A 14,117-nucleotide genomic window follows, 5' to 3' on the forward strand; every position below is an offset into this window, starting at 1 on the left:
TCTAATTACCCTGTAAGATATCTACCATCCTGATTTTACAGGGGGGGATTTCTTTATTTCTATTTACTTCTATTTTTTATTAAAAGTCTTCTTGTAAAAACTGAATGCTTTTTCATTGTTCTCAGATCCAAGGGTTTGGGTCTGTGGTCACCTATGCAAATTGGTGAGGCTTTTTATCCAACATTTCCCAGGAAAGGGAGGGTGCAAGTGTTGGGAGGATTGTTCATTGTTCTTAAGATCCAAGGGTCTGGGTCTGTAGTCACCTAGGCAAATTGGTGAGGCTTTTTACCAAACCTTGTCCAGGAAGTGGGGTGCAAGGTTTTGGGAAGTATTTTGGGGGGAAAGACGCGTCCAAACAGCTCTTCCCCAGTAACCAGTATTAGTTTGGTGGTGGTAGCGGCCATTCCAAGGATAACGGGTGTAATATTTTGTACCTTGGGGAAGTTTTGACCTAAGCTGGTAAAGATAAGCTTAGGGGTTTTTTTCATGCAGGTCCCCACATCTGTACCCTAGAGTTCAGAGTGGGGGAGGAACCTTGACAGATGTATATTACATTCCTCTTAATTATAAACTAAAATAGAGATTCTCATGAGGAAAATATCCTACAGAAACCAGAAAACCAAAGATTCCCATACAGAGATTCCTTCTTCTTTCCACCCGCCCAGATTTTAATATAAAACATCTACATTTTAATGGGAAACACAGTTGCCTATGGAAGGAGCACTGAAAATATTTTGACGGGTATCAATGTTTAGGAAACTATTTTATTGTACTCAAAATGGTATTGTGTTATTACTAACAATTTTAGGACAAATTATACCCTGACCCCATTCAATATCACTGAGTGAAGTTGGGACAAAATCTTGTCATTTTCATTAAATCTGGATCTCATTTTACTTGAAACCATCTCTGATGCTGAATGGTATTTACATATAATGGCACAGTAACAGTATTTTTGAATACCCTTAATAAAATTTTCACTTCTTTTGTAAATAGCCTTGGAAATGTAAAACTAAAATCTATTTCCTTGCTAGAAATGTCTTCCATTCATCCTGCATGCACTTTTGCTTTGCTATTGAGATTGATGAGCTGCTAACCTTTATTTGTCTTAGCTTAAAAAAAAAGCCTACTTAAGTTTTATTTTATAAAACATAAACAGGTAAAGATGTACATGACTTTGCAAAAGAAGAAATAAGGTAGATCAAAACTTTGAACTTACATTTCTTAACTTGAGAGTGGTTGAGCTAGTATTATCAAAATTATATATATATATATATATATATATATATATATATATATGTAGTATACTTATTGAACCAATTTAAGATTGTTTGTCTTAGGCAACACATGTCACAAGTCAACTTGTACTGTTCATTTTGAAAAGCTAAATATAAAACCATACTCTTTTGTTGAAACTGATGGTAGTTTTGCCCGAGTATGGAGTGCAGGAGTTGGCTCTTTACCTCAGGAAACAAACACACTAGTAAAAAAAACCAAAACAAACCCTAAATATTTAAAGCAATTAAAAAACCTCTTCAAAATATCATTGTATTAAAATACTTCCGTGCCAGCTATGAGGAAATACTTTTCTTTTTTCTGCAATCCTATATGGACTTCATAATTCCCCCCCCCCCATCTGGCCACTGTTGGACAGACATAAACAGAATAGGATATATATATATATATATATATATATATAATGGGCTGTCAACTAGACTGTTAACAAGATGTTGGTACTGACTGTGCCAGAAGTACTTCATGCACATGCAGGTGATGGGCTTTCAGCAACAACGACACCACAACACCCAGCACCGCCTGTGTGATCCAGCAGGAACGCTAGAGCTCATCAGCATTTTTGCCTCTCAAAAGAAAAGTCAGCTGTGGATGAAATGAGAAATTTCAGTCATTCATTATGCATCCTTCCACCTTTCTATTATTGTAAGAGGGCTGTTTTTCTTTCTAGACTTTTCATATAAATCCTTAAGGTGGGTGTAACTCCCGATGCTAAAAAGTCATCATGCACAAAAACACAGCCGTGAAAGTGATGCACGTTTGGAATCCAAATAGGCATTCCATCCTCCCTCCATTTTCCTTTCCTCTTTGTATATTCATTTTGGTATGTTTCCCCTTTGGCTGGGATTTAGGCAGACTGCTTGTTACCATTGTTAGGGACTTTGTACAAAATGATTCTGTGCAACAGTCTCATGGTTTACTTACAAACTGCCCACATTCAAATGTACACATTTTGAAAACGTAAAATTATGCTGATGCTTGTTTGTTTTTCTTTAGGAACATAATTCAACTGGAATTTTCAGGAACTTGATATCTGTACCCTGCAGTAGAGACCACTGTGAGAATTTGCTTCATTTTAGCATCCAAATTTTGGAGGCAATATTTTGTGTTTGCAAATCAATGGAAAAATTATTCACACTAATTAATCTGACTATCGTTTTCAGCCTCAGCCCTGTTTCTAGGTACTAGTGCATATCAGTGATCATGTTTGTCTGATGTTACTATTGAAAATATTAGTGGTCAACATTTATCTACCTATAATCAAAGATTAAAGTTAACAGATTAATCTGAATATGTGGATGTTCACATTGAATGACCTCATTTATAGCTGTTTTTCATATAATACACTTTGTATGAATACATATTTTTGTGTGGCTTACAGTTAAAAACCCACGTTTGACTTGTATCCTTTGTTTTTTTTGTCATGGTCTATCATGACACAACCTCAATCTTTCTGAATAATCATAGAATTGGGGGGCTGAAAGTGACCTTGAGAGAGGTCATCTAGCAAGCCCGTGTTTAGGCAGCACCAACTACAATGTCTCTTAACTTTGCTTAAAAAAAACTTTGCTCTGATTTCAGTGACATGTCTTGCTCTGCTATCTAAATGGCCACTCTCAAGGTTTGTCTGTTGAATAATGAAAAATGAAACACTGCTATTACTCTGGTGCTCTGCTATGGAAAATCAGGAGTAGGAATGACAGATGAGTTTCCTGTGTTTCCAAAGCGAGTGCATGTGCCCTTACTGGCATCACCATGGCAGAATGACATGGGATAAATGGAACATGAAAGAGATGGGTTTCTTGTCCTTCCACAGGGAATACATGGTCCTTAACCTGCAATCCCCATGACTTTCATTGACATACTTGAACTTAAAGGTTCTGTGTCCCTACAGCACACTTTAACAAGGAATATATATCCCCTAACTTGAATCTCCCAGTGCCAGAATAAGAGGGAATGCATGTCCCCTAACCAGAAGACTTCTATCCCTCATCACAGACTTCCTCAAAACATTTATTCAATAGAGGTTTTTATACTGTGCTCATTACTGTAGTTCCTTGTCATAAATATAAAGGGAAGGGTAAACCCCTTTGAGATCCCTCCTGGCCAGGGGAAAGCTCCTCTCACCTGTAAAGGGTTAAGAAGCTAAAGGTAACCTCGCTGGCACCTGACCAAAATGACCAATGAGGAGACAAGATACTTTCAAAAGCTGGGAGGAGGGAGAGAAACAAAGGGTCTGTGTGGGTCTGTATGCTGGTTTCTGCCAGGGATAGACCAGGAATGGAGTCTTAGAACTTTTAGTAAGTAATCTAGCTAGGCATGTGTTAGATTATGATTTCTTTAAATGGCTGAGAAAAGAATTGTGCTGAATAGAATAACTATTTCTGTCTGTGTATCTTTTTTGTAACTTAAGGTTTTGCCTAGAGGGGTTCTCTATGTTTTTGAATCTAATTACCCTGTAAGATATCTACCATCCTGATTTTACAGGGGGGATTTCTTTATTTCTATTTACTGCTATTTTTTATTAAAAGTCTTCTTGTAAAAAACTGAATGCTTTTTCATTGTTCTCAGATCCAAGGGTTTGGGTCTGTGGTCACCTATGCAAATTGGTGAGGCTTTTTATCCAACATTTCCCAGGAGAGGGGGGGGTGCAAGTGTTGGGAGGATTGTTCATTGTTCTTAAGATCCAAGGGTCTGGGTCTGTAGTCACCTAGGCAAATTGGTGAGGCTTTTTACCAAACCTTGTCCAGGAAGTGGGGTGCAAGGTTTTGGGAAGTATTTTGGGGGGAAAGACGCGTCCAAACAGCTCTTCCCCAGTAACCAGTATTAGTTTGGTGGTGGTAGCGGCCATTCCAAGGATAACGGGTGTAATATTTTGTACCTTGGGGAAGTTTTGACCTAAGCTGGTAAAGATAAGCTTAGGGGGTTTTTTCATGCAGGTGCCCACATCTGTACCCTAGAGTTCAGAGTGGGGGAGGAACCTTGACATGGTGGCACAGTGGTGGGATTAACCTGAAATCATTTGAGATCCAGTTGAGATTTTTTGAACTAGAAATACAGATTTTAAAAAGGAAATTTTTTTTCTTTGGAAAGAAAGTCCAGAAAGCAGCTTTGAAACTGAAAGCAGCTTGGTTTCTCTCTGCTTTGTGGCCAAGCAGAGACAAAAGGGGATTATCTTGTGAATTGCAGGTTTTCTTTGCCTGGAGGCAGGGTACTTAACTCCTGCAGGGAAATTCACAGTCTTCCAACCCAGAGGTTTTTTTTTTTCTTTTCTTCCTAAAAGTAAATAGGGGAGGTGTGCTCTACCCATTTGCCTGGAGACAAAAGTGGCAGGGTATTTTTTTAGGATTTTGATTTTTTTGTTTTTGTTTTACAAGGAGCACAGGTTTGAAAAGAAATTTTTTTTTCCTTTGGGCTGGGTAAGCAGGTTTCCAAGTAGTTGGAGGTTTTTTGCTTTAATTTGGGCCCAGAGCAGAGACAAGGGAATTGTCTTTTTCTGAAGGCTGACAATCACTATCAGAGAATAGGTATTCTATTCCAGCACAGCAAAATTTTACAGCCAAGTTTTGTTTGTTTATTTCTAAACCTCGGGTGTAAAGTTAGTAAAAACAGAGAGGTTAGAATGGCAAAATCCGCGGCTCGACTACAGCTCGAATTAGCCAAATTTCAGGCTGAGGAAAGACAAAGGGAACATGAAAGACAGATAGAACTCATGCAGCTGAAGAAGGAACAAGAAAGGGAGGCAGAACAACACCAAGAGGCTGCCCACAAGAGGGAAATGGAGGCAAGGAAGCATGTGGAGGAGGAGAAGGAAAAAGAGAGGAAGCATGTGGAGGAGATGGAGAGGATAAAGGCCCAGCAGAATATACCAACAAACCCTAGCAATCCTTCTCCAGGTACCACTTCCCATCCCAGAAAGTTCCCCACCTACAAGGCAGGTGATGATACTGAGGCCTTCTTAGAAAACTTCGAAAGGGCCTGCCTTGGGTACAACATCTCTACTGACCAATACATGGTAGAGCTGAGGCCGCAGCTCAGTGGACCCTTAGCTGAGGTGGCAGCTGAAATGCCTAAAGAACACATGAACAAGTATGAACTGTTTAAATCCAAGGCGAGAGTCAGAATGGGGATAACACCCGAGCAGTCTCGTCGGAGGTTCAGAGCTCTAAGGTGGAAACCAGACATGTCATTTACCCGACATGCCTACCACATTGTGAAACATTGGGATGCCTGGATATCAGGAGCAAGTGTTGAATCTCCAGTAAATTTGCCCTTCCTAATGCAAATGGAACAATTCTTAGAGGGTGTTCCTGAGGAAAGAGAAAGATACATCCTAGATGGGAAACCCAAAACTGTAATTGAGGCAGGAGAGATTGGAGCCAGATGGGTGGAGGTGGCAGAGAAGAAGAAAACTGGTCGCAGTTGGAGCGGAGACCAGAAGGGACCACCCCAGACCACACCCTATTACCGGGGGCCGCCCAAAGCCCCACCTACCTCCCAAAGAGCCCTCCAGACCCCTTATCGTCCCACCACCCCGTTCTCCAGCAGCCCTCCTCGCCCCAGTGACCCGTCAGCTGGACGATGTTTTAAGTGTAACGAGCTGGGGCATGTAAAGGCCAACTGCCCCAAGAACCCCAACAGATTACAGTTCATTGCACCGGAATCACACCAGAGGTCCACAGGCCCAGATACCTCCCAGATACCCTTGGAGCGGAGGGAAACTGTGAGTGTGGGCGGGAAGAAGGTCACCGCGTGGAGGGACACCGGAGCACAAGTGTCAGCTATCCATGCTTCCTTAGTGGACCCCAATTTAATCAACCCAGAGATCCAAGTGACGATTCAACCCTTCAAGTCCAACTCTTTCAATTTGCCTACAGCCAAGTTGCCTGTCCAGTACAAGGGCTGGTCAGGAAGGTGGACTTTTGCAGTCTATGATGATTATCCCATCCCCATGCTGTTGGGGGAAGACTTGGCCAATCATGTGAAGCAGGCCAAGAGGGTGGGAATGGCCACCCGCAGCCAGGCTAAACAAGCCGTGAGGCCTAGCTCTGTTCCGGAAACTTCTATCAGGACCCAGTCAGAGGTGATGGACCTGGACCCCAGGCCAATGTCTGCAACAGCAGTAGTGGATCCAGTCCCAGAGACCCAGACGGAACCAGTCCCAGAACCAGAACCAGCCGAACAACCAACACCAGACCCCGTGTCAGCACTGAATCCAGTACTTGCAACCTCAACAACAGAGGGCCCCACCGAACCTGAACTGGCAGCAGCCGATAACCCGACCCAAGAGGCTCAGCCGGAGCCTGAATCCCAACATAGTGCACCAGCGGAGAGCGGTTCACAGTCAACAGAAACAGCTCCATCCCCTATATCGCTTCCAGAGGGACCAAGCCTAGGTCCACAATCCCATGAGGAACTGATGTCTCCAGTTCCAGACCGAACAGGAAGCAGATGTCTCCAGTCTCCAGTTCCAGACCGAACAGGAAGCAGATGAAAGCCTCCAGAGAGCTTGGACGGCGGCACGGAGCAACCCACCTCCTCTCAGCTCTTCTAATCGATCCAGGTTTGTTATAGAAAGAGGACTTTTATACAAGGAAACTCTTTCTGGTGGACACCAGGAAGACTGGCATCCTCAGAAACAGTTGGTAGTTCCAACTAAATACCGGGCCAAGCTCTTGAGCTTAGCCCACGATCACCCTAGTGGCCATGCTGGGGTGAACAGGACCAAAGACCGTTTGGGGGGATCATTCCACTGGGAGGGAATGGGCAAGGATGTTTCTACCTATGTCCAGTCTTGTGAGGTGTGCCAAAGAGTGGGAAAACCCCAAGACCAGGTCAAAGCCCCTCTCCAGCCACTCCCCATCATTGAAGTTCCATTTCAGCGAGTAGCTGTGGATATTCTGGGTCCTTTTCCGAAAAAGACACCCAGAGGAAAGCAGTACATACTGACTTTCATGGATTTTGCCACCCGATGGCTGGAAGCAGTAGCTCTAAGCAACACCAGGGCTAAAAGTGTGTGTCAGGCACTAGCAGACATTTTTGCCAGGGTAGGTTGGCCCTCCGACATCCTCACAGATGCAGGGACTAATTTCCTGGCAGGAACTATGAAAAACCTTTGGGAAGCTCATGGGGTAAATCACTTGGTTGCCACTCCTTACCACCATCAAACAAATGGCATGGTGGAGAAGTTTAATGGAACTTTGGGGGCCATGATACGTAAATTTGTAAATGAGCACTCCAATGATTGGGACCTAGTGTTGCAGCAGTTGCTCTTTGCCTACAGAGCTGTACCACATCCCAGTTTAGGGTTTTCCCCATTTGAACTTGTATATGGCCGTGAGGTTAAGGGGCCATTGCAGTTGGTGAAGCAGCAATGGGAGGGATTTACACCTTCTCCAGGAACTAACATTCTGGACTTTGTAACCAACCTACAAAACACCCTCCGAACCTCTTTAGCCCTTGCTAGAGAAAACTTACAGGATGCTCAAAAAGAGCAAAAAGCCTGGTATGATAAACATGCCAGAGAGAGTTCCTTCAAAGTAGGAGACCAGGTCATGGTCTTAAAGGCGCTCCAGGCCCATAAAATGGAAGCATCGTGGGAAGGGCCATTCACGGTCCAGGAGCGCCTGGGAGCTGTTAATTATCTCATAGCATTCCCCACCTCCAACCGAAAGCCTAAGGTGTACCATATTAATTCTCTAAAGCCCTTTTATTCCAGAGAATTAAAGGTTTGTCAGTTTACAGCCCAGGGAGGAGACGACGCTGAGTGGCCTGAAGGTGTTTACTACGAAGGGAAATGTGCTGGTGGTGTGGAAGAGGTGAACCTCTCCATGACCCTTGGGCGTATGCAGCGACAGCAGATCCAGGAGCTGTGCACTAGCTACGCGCCAACGTTCTCAGCCACCCCAGGACTGACTGAACGGGCATACCACTCCATTGACACAGGTAATGCTCACCCAATTAGGGTCCAACCTTACCGGGTGTCTCCTCAAGCTAAAACTGCTATAGAACGGGAGATCCAGGATATGTTCCAGATGGGTGTAATCCGCCCCTCTGAAAGTGCATGGGCATCTCCAGTGGTTCTAGTTCCCAAACCAGATGGGGAAATACGTTTTTGCGTGGACTACCGTAAGCTAAATGCTGTAACTCGCCCAGACAACTATCCAATGCCACGCACAGATGAACTATTAGAGAAACTGGGACGGGCCCAGTTCATCTCTACCTTGGACTTAACCAAGGGCTACTGGCAGGTACCGCTAGATGAATCTGCCAAGGAAAGGTCAGCCTTCATCACACATCTCGGGCTGTATGAATTTAATGTACTCCCTTTCGGGCTGCGAAATGCACCCGCCACTTTCCAAAGACTTGTAGATGGTCTCCTAGCGGGATTAGGAGAATATGCAGTCGCCTACCTTGACGACGTGGCCATATTTTCGGATTCCTGGGCAGACCACCTGGAACATCTACAAAAAGTCCTTGAGCGCATAAGGGAGGCAGGACTAACTGTTAAGGCTAAGAAGTGTCAAATAGGCCTAAACAGAGTGACTTACCTTGGACACCAGGTGGGTCAAGGAACTATCAGCCCCCTACAGGCCAAAGTGGATGCTATCCAAAAGTGGCCTGTCCCAAAGTCAAAGAAACAGGTTCAATCCTTCTTAGGCTTGGCCGGTTATTACAGACGATTTGTACCGCACTACAGCCAAATCGCTGCCCCACTGACAGACCTAACCAAAAAGAAACAGCCAAATGCTGTTCAGTGGACCGGAAAGTGTCAGAAGGCCTTTAACAAGCTTAAAGCGACACTCATGTCTGACCCTGTACTAAGGGCCCCAGACTTTGACAAACCGTTCCTAGTAACCACAGATGCATCCGAGTGTGGTGTGGGAGCAGTTTTAATGCAGAAAGGACCTGATCAAGAATTCCACCCTGTAGTGTTTCTCAGCAAAAAACTGTCTGAGAGGGAAAGCAACTGGTCAGTCACTGAAAAAGAATGTTATGCCATTGTCTACGCTCTGGAAAAGCTACGCCCATATGTTTGGGGACGGCGTTTCCACCTGCAAACCGACCATGCTGCACTAAAGTGGCTTCACACCGTCAAAGAAACTAACAAAAAACTTCTTCGGTGGAGTTTAGCTCTCCAAGATTTTGATTTCGACATCCAACACATCTCAGGAGCTTCTAACAAAGTGGCTGATGCACTCTCCCGTGAAAGTTTCCCAGAATCAACTGGTTAAAATCGTCCTTGAGATGTGGAAAATATTGTTAGTCTTTATGTACTTGGTAGTATATTTAGAGATGCATGTGTCTTATTAACTCTGTTTTTCCTAAAGCTCCAGGAAGAAATCCCAGCCAGTGTTTCACCCTAGCTGAGATTTGGGGGGCGTGTCATAAATATAAAGGGAAGGGTAAACCCCTTTGAGATCCCTCCTGGCCAGGGGAAAGCTCCTCTCACCTGTAAAGGGTTAAGAAGCTAAAGGTAACCTCGCTGGCACCTGACCAAAATGACCAATGAGGAGACAAGATACTTTCAAAAGCTGGGAGGAGGGAGAGAAACAAAGGGTCTGTGTGGGTCTGTATGCTGGTTTCTGCCAGGGATAGACCAGGAATGGAGTCTTAGAACTTTTAGTAAGTAATCTAGCTAGGTATGTGTTAGATTATGATTTCTTTAAATGGCTGAGAAAAGAATTGTGCTGAATAGAATAACTAATTCTGTCTGTGTATCTTTTTTGTAACTTAAGGTTTTGCCTAGAGGGGTTCTCTATGTTTTTGAATCTAATTACCCTGTAAGATATCTACCATCCTGATTTTACAGGGGGGATTTCTTTATTTCTATTTACTGCTATTTTTTATTAAAAGTCTTCTTGTAAAAAACTGAATGCTTTTTCATTGTTCTCAGATCCAAGGGTTTGGGTCTGTGGTCACCTATGCAAATTGGTGAGGCTTTTTACCAAACCTTGTCCAGGAAGTGGGGTGCAAGGTTTTGGGAAGTATTTTGGGGGGAAAGACGCATCCAAACAGCTCTTCCCCAGTAACCAGTATTAGTTTGGTGGTGGTAGCGGCCATTCCAAGGATAACGGGTGTAATATTTTGTACCTTGGGGAAGTTTTGACCTAAGCTGGTAAAGACAAGCTTAGGAGGTTTTTCATGCAGGTCCCCACATCTGTACCCTAGAGTTCAGAGTGGGGGAGGAACCTTGACATTCCTGAACACCTTCCAGTAGGGTATTAAATATAACTACACACCTATCATGTGGTGTTTGTTCTCTCATCGTCCTTCTAGGCAGAGAAGTGTATGCAGTGTCTTGTTTTGGTAGGGTTCGTGTGTGTGTGTTTATATTTTTTTATATATATATATATATATATATATATATATATATATACACACACACACACACACAGTTGTTTTAGAAGGCAAGGACAAATAAATGTGCCCTGCACTTTGAGCAGAAGGTGGTGAGGTTTGTGAAGGTCCTGAATTCTTGAGGGAGTTCATTCCATGGTTTCAGATTGGCCCTGAGAAAGTTCTGGCTCTTCCAATGGTGCTCTTTACCCTTATTGTAGAGAGTTTAATTGTGCCCGAGGAGCAGCGTTGTTGACCACAGACTTCATCCTAGAGCTTTAGGCAGTTTTTTAGATACCCTGGATCCAGCCTATGGATCACCTTGAAGATAAGGTCTCGGATCTTGATTTTGCTTAGAAATTCTATGGGACGCCATCATAAAGAGCGGAGGCCAAGTTTGATGTGTTTGTGGTAGCCTTTGTTGCTGAGAAGATATGGTGTAGTGTTCTGTACTAGTTGGAGTTTCCTAAGCGCTAAAGGCACCATGCCCAGGTATATTGCATTGTGGTAGTCCGGCAAACAAGTGTCAAAGATGTGAATAACTGCAACCAGGTCATTATCTCTAGAATAGCCCACTGGAGATGAGCATTATCCATGAGTAATGTTTCTCTGTGAGAGCTCAGAGACAGCAAGGAATCCATCGGTACTCTTAAAGATCAAATTGACCAACTGTGGATGTGTACTTTCCACTAGATGTACTCTCTAAACAATACCCCCAGAGCAGGCATCCTCAATTAATGCATGTCCTACATCATGCAGCCCACTAGTAGACTGCCTCCTGAACGTTCTGTCCCTCAACCGGCTTCCTCTTCCCCTTTCTCACTTCCTTCTGCCCCTAGAAGATTTTTCCCAACGCACAGCTGGAGTAAGACAATGTGAGACCCTACACCTATTCAAGCGGGGGATCCTATAGACCTGATCTCAATATGGCCTTGACTTTGCTTGGTATAGTGGTACCACACACAAGCCCTATTCTGGGATGACAAGGGCTCCGTTGCCACCCCTTCAGTGAGTCAGTGGTTCTCTCTTTTCCCTGATGTGCAACTAGTCTGCTGTTTCCTGTCTCTGGCCAGGCTGGGTTCCATCTGGGAGGAGAGAGTCCCCTGCCAACATGAGCAGCATGTCCTCTGTAAGCGGTTCTCCTCCTGCCAGTCCAGTGAAATTCCTATGGGAGAAGACTTCCTGCCACCCTACCATAGGGCTCTACACCTGGGTGGGAGGTTGCTTCTCACAGGGCTCTCCACCACATGCACACAGCACCCTCACCTTCAGTGGTAGTAGGTGCACCATTCCAAGCAGGATTATGAGGGTAGCTGCCATCCCTCTTACATGCAGCCTTGTGGCAATGTCCTCTGCCAGAGCTCTCTGCTTGTTGGAGACTGGCAAGACTGCCAGCCTCAGGCTCAAAGACCCACATGAATGGCAGTGGCAAGAGGTCACAGGAGGGGGAAGGCATTTCATATACTACCTAAGGTAGAAGCCTGCTGAGCTACTGCCTCTTCTCCCCAGCTGTATTTGTACAGGTGCTCTTTGATGACCCCTGCTCACATCACTTATGCACCCCATGACTTCACAGCTGGGGACCCCAATCAGGCGGGGGTTGTGCCTAGTTACTCTTACCCCGTCCCTGGGAATGCACACCCCAGAATCTGCATCCCCCCCACCCATAGCAGATTTCTCCAGGAATGCAGCCCGCTGCCAGACTCGCTATGGTTGTTTAAGGCAGCTTAGCTGCTTCTATTACCTCTGGCACGTTCTTCCCTCGTGTAATGCGTGTTGTAGTCAAGCTCAAGCCCTGGGCTAGCCCTGGTGTGCGCGCTACCTCCACAGCGGGGTCTCCCGAGGAGCGAAGTTGCTGCGGGTGGGGGGGGGGGGGGGGGAATCATTCCCCTTGTTCTCAGCCACCCCCGGGGCAAAGTCCCAGGCGCCTGGCTGGGCGCTGAGCGAGCGAGCGAACGCGCGGGAGGGGGGCGCGGACGCGCTCAGACTGCGGACGAGCCAGGCCACCTCCCGCTTGTAGCAAGCCGGCGTGAGCCAGAGGGAGCCCGGGAGCAGCGAAGCGCCAGCTCCGGCAGATCAATGGTGGGAGGGGAGGCGGGAGGAAGCCCAGCCTGACGTCAGGAAACTTTCTCGGTGGCTGAGCCGGGAGCTGAGGCTGAGGCGGGCGCTCGCGGAGCCGCTTCTTTCTCTGGGTGACTGACAGGGGCCGGCCCCGGCTGCCACCCTCCATCTCTCCGCAAGGTACCCCGCGCTTCCTTCCTTCCTTCCTTCCTTCGGGCGGCTGCGGGGAGCGGCTGCCCGCGGCGCGCGTGGGACTCAGTCCCGCGGTGCCCGCTCCCTCCAGCCAAACTCCCCGGCAAGTCCGCAGGAGTTTGACGCCCCAGGCAGGACTTTCGGCGCTGGCGGCGGCTCTTTCATCCCTCGCCGGGGCCAGCCGCCGCAAGCAAGGGGAGGCGCCCCGCGGCGCTTGCCGGGCGCAGGCCGGGAACGGGGGCGCGTGGGGCTGCTCCCGGGGCTGCGGCGCCCGAGCGCGGTTTGGCGAGGGACCGGGGCAGCCCGCTGAGCGCGGCGGCTGGAGTGATGCGGGGGGGCGGGCGAGCGTGGGGCAGCCTCGGCGTCCCGGGGAAACTTTTTTAGGTTGAGTGAGCGCGGGGCGAGCGGCCCGGGGGGCGGCCCCCCTCCGCCTGGGGCACCCAGCCATGAGCCCTGCAACCTCCCCACAGCCGCTCGCGGCGCAACTTCCAGTTCCTTTATTTGCTTTGCGCTGCAGCCGCCGCTGCGTTATGTCCAAGATCGGAAACGAGTGGCATCCAATTATCCCCCTCTTCCTCCCTCCAAAACGTGACACAGCGGTAGCGACCTAAGCACCTTTCCCTTCTTGGGCGTCTGGCTTTTGAGGGTTTGCTAGTGTTAGCAATGATTGCGCATCTTACCATGTTTTAGGATGTATGGCCTCCCCCCCCCCGCAAGAGAGCGAGAGGGAGGTAGGGAGTGGGGAGGGGGACATCGACATTTGTTGCACCAGATTTAGGAATCAGAAAAAGGATTGATGGAGCCTGCCATGAACGTTTGGATTTTAGAGTGGTGAGGACAATACTTTGGGTGGAAGACTTTTCTAATAATATAGAGAAAATAACCCTTTGCTACATTCTCACTGTGGTCAGTATTGAATTGTATCACTAGAATTAATCATGCGATATTTCCCAGTGTGATGATTGCATAGAAAATAAACTAGTGTTGGAATTAATTCTCTCTCAGTAGGGCCTTCAGGAGATGCTGGGAAGTCCTCAGTCGTTGTCCCTCTGCATATACTTCTGAAATTGAGATCACCTTTGAAATTCAGTAATGATTATGGATTTTTAATCCTATATATCAATGAATACACCCAAAAAGAATCTATCAGGTTTTTTCTAATATTTATTAGACCATATTTGCTTTAAAACTTAAGGTAAACACATCTTATTTTTCTTCCCCAACTTTGAAAT

General features: G+C 46.3%; 1 protein-coding gene across 12 annotated transcripts in view; it reads left to right on the forward strand.

The window, feature by feature from the left end:
• The first annotated feature begins 12,632 nt into the window (after window positions 1-12,632).
• The window catches only part of GULP1 (GULP PTB domain containing engulfment adaptor 1), a 287,093-nt gene continuing 285,608 nt past the window's right edge, over window positions 12,633-14,117 (forward strand). For 5 of the 12 annotated variants that reach the window (XM_048869666.2, XM_075118011.1, XM_075118010.1 and 2 more), the window contains exon 1: window positions 12,639-12,873. The gene's annotated coding sequence lies outside the window, so the exon portion shown is untranslated. Of the gene's footprint in view, window positions 12,874-14,117 lie in introns of all 12 variants that reach the window. The other 7 variants (XM_048869672.2, XM_048869673.2, XM_048869670.2 and 4 more) reach the window with 5 other exon arrangements.

The sequence above is a fragment of the Caretta caretta genome, chromosome 11 (genome assembly GCF_965140235.1).
Source record: "Caretta caretta isolate rCarCar2 chromosome 11, rCarCar1.hap1, whole genome shotgun sequence".
In the NCBI taxonomy this organism is placed as follows: Eukaryota; Metazoa; Chordata; order Testudines; family Cheloniidae; genus Caretta; species Caretta caretta.